This window comes from Calidris pugnax, unplaced genomic scaffold, assembly GCF_001431845.1.
Source record: "Calidris pugnax isolate Ruff unplaced genomic scaffold, ASM143184v1 scaffold246, whole genome shotgun sequence".
Taxonomy (NCBI): domain Eukaryota; kingdom Metazoa; phylum Chordata; class Aves; order Charadriiformes; family Scolopacidae; genus Calidris; species Calidris pugnax.
Window position 1 is genome coordinate 823,016 of NW_015090989.1, and position 15,923 is coordinate 838,938.

The following is a 15,923-nucleotide window of genomic DNA, read 5'->3' on the forward strand; positions in this document are numbered from 1 at the left end:
TTCTAGTTTACTTTTTCTTACTGTTTTCTCTTGGAAATGAGAGAGAAATTTATTTCCCGTACCAGCTAGTAAAATTATATCATCAAAAAGGCAGCAAGTCACTTGCTAACATTGCAGAGAATCTATGAAAAACAGAATGTAAAAAAAGAAAAACAACCTTTCACAGTACATGCAATACTAGGCTTGAGCAATCCATAGACACCCATTTGTTAAAAACAGTCTACAAAGTTAAAAAACTCGGAAATCTCATGCCAAATCGTAAGTTTTTAAAAACAAACAAAAGTGCATTACTGTTGATTTCACTTTCCTACAAAGGCCACCTTTATATTTATACTTTCAAAACCAGGTGACTCTTACAATTACAGAATTCACACTTGAAGTCGACTGCTTAAAGTCAAGAGAAATCAATAACAAATGTACGTGGATTAGCATAGTAGCAAAAGACTAGAACAAAACAGAAGCAAGAAATATGGGTTTGCTACAGAAGATGACATTCTATACATTTTTCAAAAAGTTCTGAAGAGGTTTAGTTACTTTGTCAGCAAGTTAGTACAAAACCTAACTATTGACATGAAAATATGCCTATGGTTTTATAAAAAAATGATACCAAGACAGTTATTGCTTTTATAGTTAGCATAAATTGCTCCTACTGACATACTTGTGCCAATAATCACTTACAGCTGCATCTAAAGACTTTCACTGTAGTTTAGGACAGAAAGTCAAAGTTTGTCACTAGAAAGCAGGAAGTGTAATGTAACATGATAACTTAAAATGAAGTCTTCAATCTTCATCTTCACAACAAATTTATTCTGAATTGTATAGATTTAAAAATCACATACAATTTCTGTGAATCCCTCTGTCATATGTGTGTTAGGCCAATTAAAACACCAGTCATAACTTCATTGCTACATGAGTGAAAAACGGTATTCAGTAAATAAATCTGTATCAGAAAAGCAGGCTTGCAAATCTGATTAACTCAATACTTTGCTTTCTTGCTTTAAAGAAAGTACTATCTTACAGGAATATAAACAATGAAGCACAGAAAATGTCCAACATATATTCCTGCTGCACAAATTAATATCTGAATTGTGCGCAACTCCAGATTTTAAGTAGTATATAATGTAGTAAAAAATTACAACCAACCACATCATAATTCTGTAGCAAGACAGCTTTTTGTAGTATAGAATCCAGTGTGGAAAAGGATAACTTTATCATTATTTTTGCATATGTAATGATTTTTTTTTTTTTTTCTTCTGTAACAGTACTCCACAGAATTGACCCACATCTAACACACTGGGGAAAAAAAAGATGCTGTAACAGGTGAATGAGACTCAGGGTATCATGTTTGCAGAGGTCTGTGATGTTCTCTGTCAGCTATTTATTTGAAAAGTCTCTATCTGAAAACACTCCTTCCTCTAGATCCGATACAAAATTTTGTCTTGTGTATGACAAGTGTTTAACAAAGCACCCCAATAACAACTATTTTTCAACTATTTTTCTAAGGAACGACTAAGCATTTTCATACTAATTCTCCCTGTCATGTTGACCAGCATTTCACTGCTTTCTCACACTATCGCAAATATTATAAAGAATTGCATTGACAAAAATCTTGTACTCATGATCTTCAATGGCTAAATGGTGCAGAATCGTTTGAAGACAAGCAAACACTCTAATGTAAATGGAAACCAAAATAGTTACATGGCAGGTATTCCAAAGTATGTTCTCATTCAAAAACCAGTCATTTTCTGACAGAAGGAAATCAGAAAACTACTAGAGGAAGTATAACCAAAGGACTTTACAGAATGCTGTCAATAATCCTTATATTTGGTAAAGGGAGGAAACAAAAACTTTTCCACCTGCCTTCGAATCTTACAGCATCACTGCCAGCAGAGAACTGGGATCAGTCATGAGGTGACAAAGCGGAAGAATGGATATCCATTGTGCTTGAAGTATAAACAGTTTTGTTTCATTTTCTTTTTCTTTTTTTTTTTTTTTAATATTCATTTATGGATAGCACAACTGAATAGTTCTCAACTGCTGAGGCCTACTGAGCTCACCAGATCATTATGCCTTCTCTTTCTCCATGCAGTTTGGGGAAAAGAAAAATTGAAATGAAAAGAATAATCAGCAGAAGCTGAAAGAGTAGTAGCGTCTTGCTATTCTAGAGTGTGTTAGGCACTGAGAGCATTTGTGTTCAGATTTGACAGTGACGTATGCAGAGACCCACTGGGATCATCAAATGAATTAAAACAAATCATCCCCATTGATATCATTTATGAAATCAAGCCACAGTTACACACCTTCAAAGTTGTACTAAATTTCTTTCCGCCTCTTTAAGCACATTCTCTGTTAACAAACCAGAGTAATGACCACTTTGGTCTGAATCTACATAAGCAAAGAATATTCACATTGTAAAAAGTCTACAAGCATAAAAAACATGCCTTGGAGTCAACAGTTGGTTTTTACTTGACAAAATATATGTATTTTAAAATCCAGTGTTAAACTGCAGCTTCACTATTTCCATCAGTGCTGTCAGCTCTCTGAAAGATAACCATATTTCCTTGCTAATCCTGCATATAGAATGAAAAACAACCACACAAATCAGCAGAAATTCAGACTGTTGGCTCAGATGTAAATAGAACATCAAACCCTTAGTTAAATGTTCACATTGGAAGTGGACAACTACTGACCTAATGGTTATGTTACACACTTTGCATTAAAAACAAAGTGTCTCAAAGTAATATTCATCTACATAAAGTTTGTTCATCCCATAATACCAACCAAATTTAAGTATACAGATCCTACAGCACAAAGAATAAATCACACCGAAATAATCCACATAACACGAACAACAGTGAAAACCCTGAATTTTACAAATCATAAGGATAAGCAAATCCTTTAAAAAAAAATCCCCAAACCAAAAAAACCCCACCAAACAACACAAAACCAATACTCCTGTGAGTGTCATTATTTCTCAATTTATATGAAATCTTTTCAGAATTCCCAATATATTGAGAAAAATAGAATTTTGAGGTATTTCATATGCTACATTGAGAACAAAGACATAGTGTTATTAATAGTGACATCTAATACAAGTTGTGATGTCTATTTCTAAGTTCAATTTTTAAGAGAATGAAAAACAATTAGGACGTGCTGAAGTTAAATTGTTATAGCCATATATTATTAGGCAGGCTATACTTAGGTAAAAAGATACTCAAATATGCATGCAGTTTCATTCTTGAATCAAAACCTATTCTTAATGAAGAATATAATGATTATGCAAAACAACGGTGATTGGGTGCAGTCAAAACAAAACATTTACAGAGTAATGTACTGAATAACAATGTATGCATGATGACACAAATGTTAAGGAGAAAGATGACATGAAGAATTCAGATGTTTGTCGAAGACTGCATCACATCCAGCTAGGAATCAGTCAGTCAGCCCACAGACTACTTTGAAAAATGGACAGCCATTTTTGCATGGAAAATAGTCCTGGTTGCTATTACAAACTGACCTAGAAGAAAAAAAAATAAATCTCTGGACCCATATGTTGTCCTCTAGAATATCCCTGCCAGCTGAATGAATTAATTCACAGAGTCTAAACCTCGAGCTTGCAGCTGCTTCAGAGTAAGCAAACAAAGGCAGAAAGTGTTCCTCACCTGCTATTGCATTATATTACTAAAGGGCAGAGAAGGATTGGACACATGTTAGTACATTCTCCAAGAATATTTCTATTTGCTGATAAAAACTGCTTCTTATTTTTAAAAATTAGTTGGGTAGTTTTAGAAAGCAGTTTTGCAGTAAAGATTTAGGGTTCATTCCAGAACTCTTATTTACATTATATATTTTCTTCCCTCAGAAACTGCCTGTCTCACTGCAAAAGATGCAGAATCTGGCTCTAGACATTTAAAGCTTTAGAACTCAGAGACATAACATTTTAAAGAAACATTTTTTTTAGTAAAAGCAAATTTAAGTCCAGAGTACTTTTCTCATTTTGAAAACTCCCTTTGCAGGATTACAGCCTTAGAAAGTAACACTCATTATTCACCCTCTAACCATGCCTCCTATCAGGAGAAACTGATTCCACTGCTTATTTTTTCAGTTCCTCCAGGTTTCTCATTATGAAACCATATTTTATGTGTCTTTAAAATTGCCAAATCATAACTGCTAAAATGTTAAATGCTAAAATGTTCTTTGCAATAATCAAGACCTCTTTCTTAACAGATAACGTCAGGCAGAACAGTTCAGTCATTTCTGGTAATAAAACCAAGAAGATACATTGGTCAGACTGTTTATTATTATTTTAATGTTAAGTATTTCCTTGTTCTAAATGAGGCTGGCATTTACATTTTATTAAGGACTTCAATTCTACCTTTGCGAATGAAAACACCTTATGTCATGAAGATGCTATTTTTTTCTCCCACTCATATGAAAATGCACCCAGGTTTGGCCTTATCATAAATCTAAAAAACTGCAAGTTTTGCTTGCTCAGTTGAGACAACCTAGATTTTTAGTACCTGATTTTCTCCGTAGTTCCACTTGTACTGCAAATGTTTCCACCTGGATGAATTGGCCTGTCCTTGCAACTGCTGTTTTGAGATGCAGTAGATTATTAGCTCATTCAAAGTGAATAGAGCTTAGGCAATGTGTACAAGCCAGAACCAGGCAGTATGAGTGAAAGTGCATCGCAACACAAATCAAATGCCGGAACTATTGACAGTAAAGGGTAAAGGAAAATTAATCTCTTTAACTACTCTATTAGGTGCAGTTGGTACAAATAAAGACTGAAAGAAACAAATAAAGACTTTAATGGCATTAAAGGAAAAATTAGCACCTTGGGATTTGGAGAGTAGAAGTTAGCTGAAGTCAGCTGGAGCAAGTGAAAAAACTAGAACCAACTGCATTGGGAAAAAGACTAAGACTGGCAACTGCGAGGACAGTTAAGATAGAGTTAAGAGATAGGAACGAAGGCTGCCAGCTACGTGGAATGACTGAATTTTCTAACAATTTAAAAACTGTTTCATGTTACATACACGGTCAAGTAAGTCAGTGGTGTACAGAAAGATTTTCTACATAGCCTGCTTTCTTCAACACACTTGGGACTTGGAAAAAATATCAAAGCAGCTTTTGCTTAGCAGCTGCTTCACCCTTTTTTCCATAAAGTTTATGGAAACATACTGGCTTTATTAACTTCCTAGGGAAATTTTTTACTCTATGTTTATTTAAGAGTTTTAATTAGACGGAGTTTCTTGTTCTAATTATAAAGCGTATTGCTATGATGTATTACTGATGACAAGACACATAGTACTTGCCACTCTGAGGAAGGCACTTCCCATTTAAGCAATTAATAATCATTGCTCCAAACCATATGACTTGACGTGGATGTGTTAAATCAACTGACTGTGACTGAATGGAATTACTTTCACCCTACATCTACAACAACGTTATGATTTTTTCCTGTTGAAATGCCTAGTCTACTCACTATTCTTCAACCCTCCCCTTTTTTGATTCAAGAAAAAGGCGCATTCTAAGGGAATTTGTATTTCAGGTGCTGTTGTGTCATGGAGTACTCTGTGAGGCCAATTGATCTCTGCATAGCACACAAATAAAAGTACTCTTCACATAAAGAAAGCTGAAATTTTCACCTTAGGATAAATTTTCAGTATTAACTAAACTAATGACTCTTGACAGAACTCTCCAGTAGTAAATGGCAAGTAGGTCCCAAAAGTATATCACAGCTCAAGAAGCCTAGAGTCTGTTCCTGGTAGTGCTCCCAATGAGGTAACTCCAGATGAGCAGATTCAGCTCCCTTGACAAATGTCTATTGTGTTTTATATGGTCACGTACATAAAAAAAAGGAAAATTCTATCCATTGATGATGATCAGTCCACCTTAAAATTTGAATTGTGATCACAGTATCATGCAGTAGTATGAAAAATATTCAAGATGGAATAGATAATATAGTCACATTCAATTTTAATTTTTAAAATGTGAATTCTAAATGCAATAAGGGGTTAAGTAACAGCCCCTTTAAAGTACATGGTTCTGACCTTTTTAAATGTTCTATGTTGTAATGAAATCATATTCTAAAAATCTCCAAGAACAGAAAAGCCATTAAACACATAAACAAAAAAATGGGATGGAGACAGGTCTGAGCCAAAAGAAATAGAAATGGATCATCCAAAAAAGTATTCAATTATTTCTTTAGCATGTCATGTAGAGGATTGAGAAACAAATGCAGGCTTTATTCCTTTTCTCTCTGGCAACACACAAACAAATGAGAAACATAGACATCAAAATCTATTTTGCTAAAATACAATTTGAGATTTCAAGAGTAAAAATTTAAACAAACAAAAATCAAGCTTTCTTTCATTTTCATATGCACTTCATTATGAATTCTACAGCATTATAGTTCAAAAAACTATGAAAATGTGTATTTATGGCTCCATTATTCTGGAAAGAAAAATAGCCTTCTCTTTTCACCATCCTGTTTAGTTGTTGCTCTCTCTTCCTTTCTTTTATTTTATGTTCTCTCTGTCTTCTCTTATAACCGTCAGCAAAACCACTGTTATCCCATAGCATCTTTTACTTTGTCAGTCATCTGACCGATTATCATACTGTCTCTCCTCAATGACTTTATGAGAAATTGTTTCTCCTACCTGCACCTAACAGAAGGGTAACTTTGACACTTCTTATCAGTTGCACATGCATACACTTGTTCCCTCCTTGCTTGTTACCACCACTATGGTTCAAATTTTCTTCAGTATTTCAAGTATTCAAATCTTTTATTCACTCTGTAAAACTTTTGTTACTCACACTATCTACATAGCGTTCCTTTTCCTACTGTCACTTTACCTGAAGGCTAATCTCTGCCAGAGCACCACACACTTTCTTTTCTTTTTCAAGGAAAAATGTGCTTTTCTTGTATGTCTGAAAGTTAATTCTTAGGCCCATTCCCATGCTGTTTCAATGTCTCCTTTGAACTGCAATGACTGCTCTACAAATCTTTATCCTCCCCCCACCAATATTGCTCAAACCAGTTTAATAGCTATCAAGCTCATCCCTACATTCCACAGCATAAAGGAAAAGATTTTGCAAGCTCTCTGCATAGGATACTCCTACTTGTAGGGAAGAACACTTCACTACACAAAGGACTAAGAGTGCACCTGTGCAGTCAGGACCAGGCAGCTATAGGTTTGCTCTGCTCACATACAAGACACACACCCACACTGGTCTGACCATGTGTGACAAACATCAGCTGTGTGTTTACTTTTTTGACTATTCTATTACATTGCATTATGAAGACTTGGCTGGGCTACGTGGAAAACGCCCTTGGATGAAGGGACATTGTTTCTGCCTGATGCGCCATTGAGCCTGCTTGTAGACAGAAGTTCTCTAGACAGCTCAGTGTGGCATGTGCTAGAGCAACAGCACAGACCTTGGAGATGGGTAAGGCAAGCATCAGAGCTATGCAAAAGAGAAACTGCCCAGGATCGAGAGAATACTTGGTTCCACTTGCTGAAATCTAGAAAGCTGCAGAATTGACTGAAATAAATTGCAGAAGCAAGAACCAGCCTGCATAGATACAGTGGAAGCAGGAACAGTGGTTCAGAGTTTTCTGAATTTATACTTCATCTTGTACAATCATATTTTCCTACTTAGTGAAGGAAGCATTCTTGTGATTTATTAAAAGCACACATGTATGGGTTGAGCCTTCCCTTATACAGATACCTCTGGCTGGCCTTAAGAACCTGGGCATCCTTTATAACTGTTCCAACATTTTAAACTTTGTCTCAGACAATACACTAGAAAAACAAAACCCAAACAGAATGATGTAAAGAAACTACATAATATTTTTCCAGCTATCTGAAGTAGTTAAGCATAAAACAAGGAACATTATTGGTTTCATACAAGGTTTTGTTCTCTATTATTGGAAACCTTTCCCTAAACTAATCTATTAGAAACTTTGTTGTAATTCTAAATTATAATTTCACTATATAATAATGTTATACTTCCATCATATATTTTATAAGTAAAGGAAAAAAGGGCGACTAATGTCTGTTCTACCATCTTTGGCCAGAAGTAACAACCCTCTACTGCGAAGTAGAACACAACAAACAGCAATCAACAAGCAGTAATGTTGACTACATTTTGCTAGTGGAAAATCTGAAAATAATTTCTTATTCTTTAGAATTTCTACATAAATAGCAGTTTTATAATATTGGCCTTGATAGGTAATAAAGTTGTCTTTATTGAAAAGTACACAAACACAACAGAACAACATCCTATTATTGCCTATAGTTCAGTCAATAGCTACTGATAGGAACTTTTCTAAGTTCTGTCTTGGCTAGGGGAACTACAGCTTGATTAAAAAAGAATAAAAAAGGTCACATGCTGCACATGTAGACATGCAGCAGTGTCTACAGGAGGCCTTACCATAATTACCATTGTAAGCACATCAGCAATTCAACATAGTGTTTTGCTTAATTAGGGGAATAATATGGTCCACTGTCTTGTAGTCACTAGAGCTATCACTACCAGTCTTGATTACCAAGTTCCCCCCCCACATTGAATTCAGTAGCATTAACATTAACCTGTTCAGGAAGATAACTGAAGGTTCATGAAATGAAAAGCTGAGGACAGCTGCCATTCCCATCTGCATATGCAGAATCTGAATCCAGAAAAAAGAATCAAGATTTGAAATGAAAAATAGTACCATTGCTCTGAAATAGTGGGGTTTTTTCTGACCGTGTGTCCTTGAAGAGAACTCAGTGATGACATTCTATAATAAAGCAGCAGAAATCAAAAAAGAGGACCACTCAAAAATTTGCTCTTGATTAACTGTTGGAATAAAGGGGTAACCATTAACAAATTCAATAACGTACAGGATGAATACTCCCTGCCAGTAGAAAACTGCCTTGAACTCAATGTCTCAGAAGGGACAGTGAGGAAAAAGTTACATAAAAGGCTATGAAGGAGCAAAAATACAACAATATCAATGGCCAAAAATAGATAATCTCTCAGTATATCTCACAAAAGATACCTGTGCTGTAAGACAGCTGGTAGTGAAAGAAAAAAACATCACTAATGAATGGCTAGAAAAATAGCCAGAAGTGAAAGCTAATTATTTATATTAATTAATACAGCTCACATTCCAAAACTAAAATTCATTAAATTCAACAAATAGTGATGATACTGTTTTTTCCATCCTCAGCAGATAAATGAAATGAAAGTTATTGCTAAAATTCAGCACAGAAGTCACATTAAAATAAATAAATTGATTTGGTTAGGACACATCTATGCAATGAACCTGTATGCCTCTGAAAATATATAGATTTTCATGCCAGGGTACTACTTACCATTAAAGTCTGCTCCCTCATATCAAAATCCAAATTACCAAACACACTGTCATGGAAGTACATGCAGAGAAAAGTCCTACACTGTGAAGACCACAAGATAAAATAGTCTGCAACCACAAAATTTCGATGCACTTTCTTTGCAGAATTGTAAACATATACATCTGAATTATCCTATATTCTGCACGGCATTTAGTTCTATTTTCTGTGAGTTTTAACCAGCAAAGGCAACTAATTAAGAAGCATATTTTGTAAAATTTAATCCAAGCCGTAACATCAAATGTATCACAGCCATAATCTATACTGTTTTCTAATGTAAGAAAATGAATTCAGCTTATTTTAATTACTACAGTCAGCCACCAGTCCTGCTATTATTTTGGATTACTAAGCCATGATAGTTCTTAACAGGACCTTCATTAAAGATCATCTAGTGTTCACAATAAGAATATTTAACTCCAAAACTCTTTTTATATATTCACACAGTACAATATCAAAATGCCTTCAAAAGCATCAATAGCAAGAGCAATTAACTATAAGGAGATACATCTAAAATATGACTCTTTCTTTGAGAAATAAAGACTCTGGGAAAAGAGCCAATTAGTGAACACACTAATTAGTTTCTGTGAAGTTGAGGTCCTGGAGATTTCAGAACATTCAGTATTTTGTGCTAGTATAGTTGGAAGGCATTCTTTAAAAGGGTGGTTTTGCAAAGTCATATAAAATCTTAAATAGTCAGATTTGCTTGAATAAGCTGAATATCCCATTCATTGCTCTTATGTAGTTTATCCTTATTACGCTTAAACTTTTCCTAAATATATTTTAGCTTCTATTAAAGAGGCTCTCCTTCTTCAACAGAAGTCACTTCAAAGAATGTATTTTCAATCTAAAACTAAAAGCTAACAAAAAAGCTGTTGCAGAAAAGGTTCAAGTGTTTTAGCATTTTTTCTTTTCTTTTTTCTAATTCTGTAACATGACTACCTTGCTTGTAGCTACATACTTTGGATAATAAATCAAAGTTGCAAATGAGACAAAAACATAAGTAATCATCTCACAATAGTTTTTTTTTTTTTAGGTTTATAAATTGAGTAATTGAGTAATAATACAGAAAATATTACAAATATTTTCAGTAGATAATAAGAGCAGGAACTACCAAGATGTATTTCTGGACATACTAAAAACAACATAAAAAAATTTGCTAAATGTTTACAAAGACAAGCAACTGGATGGAAGAACAGGATAAAAATCCACTGAGGACTTTTAAACATAAAGACACCATTGCCAGCTCAGGAAATTTCTGAGCCACAAATCAGTGGTTGGTAAGTGAGAATACATAGATGTTTCAATACTTTTACTCAGTCATATCTTTTTTTCCTGTTCCTACTTATTGGTCACTATGTATTGGTCATTATTGGCCACTGCTAGGAACAGGATATGATGTTGGAAGAAAAACCCTCTGCTCCACTTTAAACTATTTTGTTGTCACATAGACCTGCTACAGAGGCTCTGAAATTTATCTGGAGGTGTATGAAAGCAGAAACTACTGTATTTTCATGCTCCATAGCTTAACATTAGCTTGGCTATTTGTAAGAGATCCTGCAAAATTCCATGATGTGGGAAACAGAAGAACTAAAGATGTCTAGATTACTATCAGTTATTCTTTCTCACACTATTATTATTATTATATTATTGTTATAATATTATTATTTATTGACTGCCTTTCCCTCCCACATTTCACAACTATACTGTCCATCTGGCTTTTTTTTCCCCTCGAATACAGGAAAATGTGAAGTGGGAAATTAAAAAGTAAACAAAAGACATCATCTTCAACAAAAATAACTGCATCTTTTTGTAATGGAAATGGAGTATTGTCAGTGTCACCAGTTAGGAACTGTGAAGTAAAACATTGCATTGTGAATTCACGTGCAAAACCTAACATTTTAGGGTAATAGAAGCACCTCAGGAAGCATTCAAATAATCTGATCTGTAGGAAATATTTTTTTTGCAGCTATATATATTTGCACATGCTATTTCAAAATTTTCAGCATAAAAAACGCTTCTGACCTACAAGAGAAATAACCCATGATTGATATTTCAGGGATAACACGTTTCCACTTTATATACACATGTGCATATATATATATGCGCTATATATAGCATATATAAGGTATTAATAGAATCCTATTATTTATTCTCTTGCAGATACAAACTATATCCCATTGTTATTTTGAGATGATGAAACATAAAAATATATTCTAAAGACTGTTATTCTCTCATACATTTATGTTTACAGTTCTTATTAAATTATACCTCAGTTAACTGGCTAGAACATATCATGTTTATTGAGCAAAATTGTAACTGCACTCAGGTCATTTGTGGTGATGTGACCCAAATTTACCTTCAGGTTCTGTTAAGAGGGAATTTACTTAATTAAAATCACTACTCAGATATAATTACTAATGAGACGGGCATGAAAATATACTTCAAGAGCAGTGAGCTATGGGGTTCTAAATTCTCATTGTAAAGCCAATGTACAACTGATGTGTAGCTTGTGTAACTAAATTCCTTAACAGACACTAATAATTCAAAAGTTGACAGTTTAAAAAAATACTTTATAAACATATTGTTTTGTAGCCACATTCTTCTCTACTTTTGCTCTTTCTTCCCCTAAGACTGCATTTTAGTCTTCCGCGTTTCCCCTTTCCAGTTGAGATCTAATAAAAACCAATTTCTAAGTTCTGGAATTGCAGACCTGTTTGAGATATTTTTTATTTTTTATAGCTACCTTCTCCTAGAACTAAGTTAACTATTTCAGTCCTTCAAATGAGTATCAGAATGTTGAAACAGAATCCATACATATTTTATCAGACATATTTGCCTAACATGCCTCATGTGGTAGAAAAGAATTACAGGTGCATTATAGGTGAAATTTTGCCAAGCAATATTATACTTCCCCATATCATATAGAACTGTACTTATATTTAATAAAATGTCATAACACATGACTAAAAATTGCAGAAGTTAAATCACATATTCATTGCAGTAGCCATTGTACATGTTCACGGAATGGGAACAAAGCCAGAAACAAGGCTGAACAGTGAAAAGAGAAGTTAAAAATGGGAAAATTGAATGTTAAAAATGAACATTAAAACTTAGTTTAAAAGTCATTGATGCAGCAGAGAACAATTTTGTGACTGAATTTAAAAGAGACAGGAGAGCCAGAAAAAGACTAGAAGTTGCAAAACATGGCATGGCATAACAGAGAAAGCATTTATTTGGTGACAAAGAGAAGACACAAGACTATTGTGATGAAGAACGTGAATAGGAATAAATGAGATCAGAGAAATAATGAAGCTTGTCTTTAAGATCACAGATATTGGAATGAAACTGAATGTGTTCTGAAAAGGAATGGATAATTATAAGTAGTTTAGAGAACATTTTTAAAAAGGTAATCATACTATAAAGTTCATAATGACATAAAGGGGCTGGAGTAATACACAACATATATTGTGCAGTGGCATTAATTTCTTGGTGCTCACAATATTTGCAAATGTGTGAAAACCTACACAACCATGTAGTCATTTAGTGTTATCACACCTATCTATTAGAATGGACACAATGTTGTAGAATCTCTATTTCTTGATCCTACTGTCAAATTCAAACTCAACAAGTTACTCTTAGTAAAATAACAGAGTACAGGAACATTGCATTTCCCCTAATCGTTTCTACAAATAGCACACATTTCCACGTTATTATTTTCTGTGCATATAACTAATATCACCCTCCTTTTTATGAAACGCTGGTAGTGAAAAATATACTGAAAAAATAAATTTTAAAATGCATATTCTTTTTAAAAAGACAAAACAAACTGTTTGTGATTACTGTATGGATTGGATATTCTTAGCTTAAGGCGTTCACCCTAAGACTAAGACAAATAACCAGTTCAACTTTTGCAAATTGCACTATCAACTGAAAAAAACTGATCTATGAGATTGTCAGGGAACTTAGTTGCATACAAGAACACCTAAAAAAATCTTCAAATATTTCAGTCAGCAGCATTGTTCTGTCCAGCTAATCAAGGTAGATAGACTACTAATCCTGTATGAAAGACCACAAAGCTCACCAATTACATTACTTCACTCTTGAAAGTTGACTGCAATAGGTCACCAACACCATACCACTGGACTCAAAGGGCAGAACTATAGAGGATAAAATAAATGCAACAAAAATACAAAGCCTACAAACACTTCAAAGTGTAGCCCTTCTGCTTAAGAGTCTCTTTAGTGCATTTCTGCTCTGAAATTGCAAGAAGTATGTAATCGTTCAGTTCACTGGGATTACTAAGGTATAAACTCTAGAGCATTTTAAACAACCAAAGCATTTTTTTTAAAGTGTATAACCGAGAACTATTTGCATCTAGAATAGCAAAGAATCCACTTTAAGCATAAAAAGAAGTTAGGCATTGATAGCCCTTGCAGTGAATCAAAAGAGCAGTTGTATAACAAAAACAGTAGCAATGAAAACTTAAAGGAATTTTTCAAGAATCAGACAAGTTTATGCCGTTGTGATAAATGTAACTTTTCTCTAGAGAAAAAATGTATCATCACCTGATTAAGTAATTATTACTGGATGGCTACCAAATGATAAGAATTGCTTCTGAGGTGGACTGATCAATTACTACCAACCCAAAGGCAAAGGCAGCAACTCAGTTTCCCAGAGCACAAAAGCCATCCAGGAAAGCAACAGGAAGTCCCTGAGTTCTGGCAATGTACTATCAATCTAGATATACCTCCTATTCTCCTTCCTGGCCTCAAGAAAGAATAATCTACGTAGGCGGAATGCTGCTAACTTTATTGAATGATCATTCTAGGGAAAAGTTACATTGAAGACTGAAACCGACCAAACAAAAAACTGGAAACCACATATTTTAAATTAGCCAGGTTTTATGCAAGGAGACTCAACACCCTCACTCTATAATGAATATGCTATTATACAAGAGGAAAAAAACCACAGCTCTTTTCCTTAGATGATGTAAAAAGTCAGAACTAATAGTGAAAATGTTACTCTCTCCTTAGATGTATTCTCAACAATGAGGTTTACTCATTAAGTGCACGAAACGAACAGCCCACAGGCTACACCGCGTAGAGTAACATCTCAGCAGAAACTGTGCAGAAGCACAGTACGCACACAGGAAATATGCCACCTCAGCTCATTAATCTCGTAAGAGACAGTCAATTCTTGTTCCATCTCGTCTTCCTCTTGTCTCACTGACTGACTTGCATCTGAAGCTGCTGCCCTCTGCATGTGATGTGCCTGACACAATCAGTGTGTACATGATGGGGTTTTTATTTTTTAAAGGAAGGAACTTATTTATAGCTTTTGTTCTCTGTGCGTTCTTTCCCCATTCTCCCTTTTCTGTCTTGGAGTTTTTGTTTCTGACAGAAAACAGAATTATTTTTGGAGTTCCTGTGTTAATATTCCAGCAGCAAAGGATCAGAATACAAAATGAAGATAAAGCAGTATTAGATTTGCTTTACTTGTGCAAAGACATAAAACTGAAATGGAGACGTGTTCTCCGCTGAAAAAAGCAAAAGGAAAATATTTCAAACTAACAAATAGAAGACTTTCTCTCAAAAAGAAAGGTAGGAAAAGTTATTTCATATACTTCCAGACTGAAAAAATATCAACACTAATATGTAAGAAACGGCAGCTCAGAAGCTGACAAAAACAATGCACTGGACCAACAGTATATAAGTAAATTGCCATTTTGTTCAAATGAAGATGAAAATGCAGCTTTCACAGAAGCTGCATATATTGTCATGCTAGCTAGGATGCTAAATACCAAAGAGAGAAATAAATGTGAAAGTAGTAGAAATAAAGAAGGCAGAAAAATATAAGCCTGGAAGATGGCCTATGTAAAATATCAAACAAGAAACTTCCACATTGTATTTTCACCTGTCTATAGTTTTTGTGGTTTGGACTTTCTCTAAACACATGTGCCAGTTCCATTTACATTAATGGGAGCTACGCTTTAGAGTTAAAACATTCTCTTGATCCATGACACATAAAATATGATCTTTATTCTTATGTCTTATTCACACTTGGGAGATAAATATACTTTATTTTAATATATGCTGTAAATGACTCGCAAAAAAACTTTGCAAAACTAACGCTGTAAGAGAGTGCTACTCTTTTATATTAATAACTTTGATCTTTGAACATCATAGCCAAAAGTCTATTTTCTACCCTTTTAAAAAAGTATATATATTTTTTAAAGTTTGATACCTCACGGCATCATCCACAGTTTATTTAAATCACTATTTCTGCTCTAATGAATTCACTATCAGGAAACTAAAAATTCCTTTTGCATTTTTAAGAATGTTTTACTCCATCAAGATATATGTATTATTTCTTTGCTACAGCTAAACTAAGTTCTAATAAAAAACAAATGGTTTCTGTAGAAAGAGTGTGAATAAATTCCAAACACCATATTATTCTATACAATTTTTATGTTTTTGAAGTTCTCATTTTTGCTATATTTTATTGTGCTTTCAGGACTGGAATTTC

At 34.1% G+C, this 15,923-nt stretch overlaps 1 protein-coding gene across 7 annotated transcripts in view; it reads right to left on the minus strand.

Annotated features, from left to right (window-relative positions):
- DMD (dystrophin) overlaps nucleotides 1-15,923 on the minus strand; it is a 1,195,780-nt gene that overhangs the window by 814,091 nt on the left and 365,766 nt on the right. The gene's annotated exons all lie outside the window — the stretch shown is intronic.